Source organism: Echeneis naucrates, chromosome 17, assembly GCF_900963305.1.
Source record: "Echeneis naucrates chromosome 17, fEcheNa1.1, whole genome shotgun sequence".
NCBI classification, from domain to species: domain Eukaryota; kingdom Metazoa; phylum Chordata; class Actinopteri; order Carangiformes; family Echeneidae; genus Echeneis; species Echeneis naucrates.
The window spans coordinates 3,012,634-3,017,924 of NC_042527.1; the positions used below are offsets into that span (position 1 = coordinate 3,012,634).

The 5,291-nt window shown below is 37.1% G+C and overlaps 1 long non-coding RNA gene across 1 annotated transcript; it reads right to left on the minus strand.

Annotated features, from left to right (window-relative positions):
* Positions 1 to 227: 227 nt before the first annotated feature.
* LOC115058263 (uncharacterized) lies at positions 228 to 3,737 on the minus strand. Its single transcript, XR_003842041.1, has 4 exons — positions 3,615 to 3,737; positions 3,256 to 3,422; positions 832 to 930; positions 228 to 689 (listed from the first exon to the last, which is right to left on the minus strand). It is a non-coding gene; the product is annotated as an uncharacterized LOC115058263 (long non-coding RNA).
* Between the last annotated feature and the right edge of the window lie 1,554 nt (positions 3,738 to 5,291).

A 5,291-nucleotide genomic window follows, 5' to 3' on the forward strand; every position in this document is an offset into this window, starting at 1 on the left:
CTTTGATGTGTTTGTTTGAATGGCCATGCATGGTTAGGGCTCTCTGAATCTATGCGATTAGGGGATTCGTTCAAAATTCAGAGATCATATTCTTTGATCAGCATAGTCTTGGACCATATCTGCATTCTTAGCAGACGCACGCCGTGTACTTACTGTCAAGTGTTATTGAGAACTGAGAATCTCATCTTACTGTGAATGTTTTGCTCAGTCACTTGTGAAGTGTTTCCTCTTTCCACGTGTTCCATGTTCCATGATTTATTGATTTCTTCTTCTTTGGTGCTTCCAGAGAAGTTAAAAAGACACCTAGGTCCAAAGTTTTTATTTATTGGAAATACCTCCATTGAAATCAAATGCAAAACTGTTAGGAACCCCAACAAACTCAGTTCTTTGTTGTAGTGATCTTCCTGTAAACACAGATGGCGCTGCCACCTCATCTTTGACAGGAAAGGGTTGTACTACACTGTCCTGATCATCTTCCACCTTGTTGGTCAACCATCATTTTACTATCTCACTACGTTGTTGCAATTACTTTGATTCCACCAGTCTTCTTGTTTTTATATGCAGCCTCTTGAAGTGTCCACATTTTGGGTAATTTCATTGTAAACAAAAGATCCAGCCTTCTCCTCTCAAACACTTTCAAACAAAACTGTTGGCTCCACAGTTTTAGTCCACTCCATCTGGGCCAATGTCTGTAATGAAAGGGAAGTAAACTTCTGTTAGTAGGAAATTAGATTAGCCCTGATCAAGATCAACCAGAGGACCCTGTCTGGTCCTCTTTGAACCTGCTTTGTTGACTAATGAAATCTCCTATTTAATGAACTATTCACTCACTCTTCTCTGATGCCACTTCTCATAACCACCTCAAGATAGCAGAGTCCACCTCTACCAACTTCTGCTGTTTCTCAGCTGACATATGTGACATGGATGGCCCTATATCAAGAGCAATATTTCACATGTTAGACAGATAGATAGATAGATGTACTGATGTATTGACAACACGTTCTCACTCCTAATGCGTAAACAGGCTGAAGAACAGGCTGACGAATGGTCAGTGTCCCTTACCGTCACATGCCGACTCAGGGGGCACCCTTTTTTCGTCATTTTTTGAGGAGTTGGGTAATCCGACTGGCTGACATAGAACTCCCATAATGCCGGAAATTGACGCCAGGGGAAACATTTAATTCAGTTGATGTGATGGTTCAGAAATTAAATAAAATTGACCCCATTGTCCGGCCAGAGCAACACACTGTTGAAATAGAAAAAAATACTTTATTTATAATGGGTTCTAGTTTTCAATAAACTAATTGGATTCTTCATTAAATTTTCTAAAACTTAAAATTTGAATAAAACCATATAAAACAGCGAAATGACAACATTAATGACGTTTTAAATGACAGGAAACGTCACGTTACCATGACAACAAAGAGTTAGGGGATGCCCTTAAATCTTTCCCCTGGCATCAATTTCCGTCGTTATGGGAGTTATTTATTAATTTAGTTAGTTAGTTGGGCTACTGAACGACTCGACGACTCGAGTCAACTGAATAATGAATTTTAATCATCGGATATTCCTCGTATATCATATTTCGTATGGTATCGATTTTAAATTGGTATTTTTTCCGGTTTTTAAAGTAACGTCAAGCCAGTACATTTAAGAATCCCGTGCTATATTTTGCGTCATTTCGTTCCATATTTATGATCTAATGCTTTTACTCTTCTTTCTTGCTGCAGGATCCAGGCATTTTGTGATTAGAAAACACTATTTTGCTTTTTCATTTACGGAAAATTAACATTACGTTTTTTCGTTGTTTTTTAATGTACCTCTGACAATGTCATCTGATTATATTTTAATGTAGTTTTTTCCTACTATTATTGTGGAAGGGTCCGATATTACTCAGTCCCTCCCCCCGCAGCTCCACCTTCTGCTTTCCCGGCAGGAGGAGGAACAACATTAATGATGTTTTAAATGACAGGGAACGTCACGTTACCATGACAACGAAGAGTTAGGAGACGCCCCCAAATGTTTCCCCTGGCATCAATTTCCGGCGTTATATGGTAGTTCTACGTCAGTCAGTCGGGTTATCCAACTCGTCAAAAATGACGAAAAGAGGGTGCCCCCTGAGTCGGCATGTGACGGTAAGGGACACTGACCATTCTTCAGCTTGTTAGAATCAAAATCGAATCAGATTTATTTGTATAGCGCCAAGTCATAACAAAGTTACATCAAGGCACTTTACATATAGATCAGGTCTAGACTAAACTCTTCATAAAATAATTTTGAGCAAGCATTTGGTGACAGTGGCAAGGAAAAACTTCCTTTAAGAGGCAGAAACCTCGAGCAGAACCAGGCTCAGGGGGGGCGGCCATCTGCCTCGACCGGTTGGGTTGAGAGTGGGAGAGAGAGAGAGAGAGGGAGGGAGAGAGAGTGAGATAGGCATTGGAGGGGGGGGGGGGGGGGGGGGGGGGGGGGGATGCAACTTCATGTTGCTGCATGTTCATGGAGTTTAGCTGTAATACAGAATTCATGAAATATAGTCAGCCTGTTGACGCATTGGGAGTGAGAACGTGTTGGTATTGATCCCAAACTGGGAAATTCTCAAAGTGAGATATGCCAATTGTTGATACCCACCTGCAATCACCTGGATATACAAATATCAGTATATATGTATATATGTATGTTAGTATAAAATAAATACAACTGTCTATTTTCATTATATAACACAAGAAATGCTAAAAGAAAAAATCTATACATACATATATTTTAGTTTATATATGACTTTTATATAGTTTAAATAGTTTTACAAATTTTTTTTTAATTTTATTTGTTTGCAGACAGTTATAGTTGGAAGAATTAATCAAATGTGACAGGAGAGGTAAAAAAGCCAACAGTCTTATGCAATGGACCTCCCCTATAATTTGAGAAAAAAAAAAGAAAAGAAAGAAAAACAAAAACAACAACAAACAGACAAAGACTATAAACAACAAAGAAGATTAAACTAACATAATTAACAAGCATTCCACACAATATAAACAAGAAAAACCAAAACTGACAGGTAACAAGAACAGCTAAATCAACAAAGAACAAATTTCTAAATATCATGAATTAAATGTGATGATATATGATGATATAAAGATATATTAACATGACATTTCTTGTGGTACACAAAAATTCACAAAAAAAGTCTGAACTTTCTCTAAAATGACCATACCAGTTGAAGCATATACTGCAGTTGTATGAAAATTTTAAATGATTTACCTCATGCAGAGTTCTGTTTGACTTGTTTGTGGCTGTGGTGTCAGAAAAAAGGATGTCACAGTTGTTTATTAGGGTTTCTTCATGCTTTCCTGTAAGTGGATTATTTTTAACTCCATACAATGTTTGTTCCTGATTTCTGTCCCACTCTGCTGCTGATGTTGATCTTGCTGTCAAAAGATTTGATTTGAACTTTCAAAATGAGTCAGAAGAAAAATAGATGTATTATATGTGAAACATGCGATAATGTTGAAATATGTGTTTGTGCTGTACATGTTTTATTTCTTGCTAATACCTCGAATAACAAATATAAAACTTCTCAAGGTCAACTCTGTTGATGAGTAAAAACTGAAATCTCTTACCTTATGGAAGTTTCACTTTGTCAGTAGCTGATGTAAGTGAGAATGGAATGTCAGACTGGAGTTCAGAGATTTCCCTCTCACTGGTTCCTGTGGGTGGACTTTGCCGCTAACTTAGTCTTGCTCTCGATAGTGATTTGAAGTAAAGTTAGTCATTGTCAGTAGTTGTTGTCAGAGAGACTAGAATGTTAGTTTGTAGCATGGGGTTTCATGTAAGCACAATTTACTTTACCTATTTTCCTCATCTGGGTGGAATTTGATATTATCACTCAAAAAACATGTTGTTTGTTTTTAACCCGAGCATCCAACTCAAATCATCTGACTCAGCTCTCTGTTCAAAAAATCTGGGTTTGGGTTTTGAATAATGCAAAGATAAGAAAGCGATATATAGAATCATGATTCAGATGCGTTAACTCACATTGAAGTGCCTATATCAGTTAAAGCTGCTCATACAGCAACAGAGCAAAAATTAGATCAAAGAAAACAGTGAGGCGTGATTGTAACTATAATTGTAGTTGGTATGATAACAACTGTCCTTGTCACAGTCAAAAGTGACTGGACTTTGTGCTCTGCCCTACATGTTACAGTGTTAAAGAATGGACAGTAATATTTTCATACTTATTTTTACACACAAAGAACGTGTCCTCTAGCTTGATGCAGTGAACCTTAATGGTTGTCAGCAGCTCAGCCTGGATATGTGATCCATTTTCTTATTACACCGGTGAATCAGAAAACAAAATAAATGAATGAATAATGACTGTAAATTCATCTTGAAGGCTGAATTCACCAAATCCTATTTTCATGAGATTAGGGTTAGATAACACCAGTTTAACGCTATCTTTTCTGCTTATTGTTTCAGGACCTACTGCTTCTGGGATCGATCGGGAGATAGAAATAAATGCAAATACTGTGTATGTAAAATGGATAAACTACAAACTTATAGTGAGGATGGTGCAACGGGATGCTGCCTGCATTGTTTAAAACTTTAACAATCGTTGATTCCCTCATCAAATCTGGCTGTGAAGGAAAGTCAGAAGAAGAAATAAACTCAATGGTCACATACAGTACATTACCCCCACAGATGTACAGGATGCGAGGTGCGGAACATTTTTAAGGTTGGGAATAGTGTGATTTAGGTTGTGCATCAGAAAAGCAAAAATCATAATTAAATATAGATCATAAATTCAACTTGAAAACTGAATTCATCAATCCCCATTTGTTGAATATCTGGTGGACAAATTCAAATTTTCTGCTTAATGTTAATGATAGAGCAGAAGATAGAAATCAATGCAAATATTCTACCTTGTGTATGCAAAGTGAAAAAACTTAAAACCCACAGTTACACCAGTGCAACAGGAAGCTGCCTGCAGTCTTTGATATTGTGAAAACGGTTGCTTTCATTATTACAGCTGGCTGTGAAGAGGAAGAAGTTCACTCACATTATCTTCATGTCAGCACTGCAGCATAGCTGTCTTGTTCAGATTGGAAGTAGTGTGACTGAGGTTGTCCATTGGAAATCAGAAAATTAATCGCCAACACTTTGTTGTGAATTTTATCCACCACAAGAATTATCCATTCTTTGTGTAGAGGGATGGGAACAGTTGGAAACAATATAAAAAAATTGGAAGAGTAGGAGAAAGTAGATGAGAGAAAAACATTATCATTTTTTTATTATTTTCA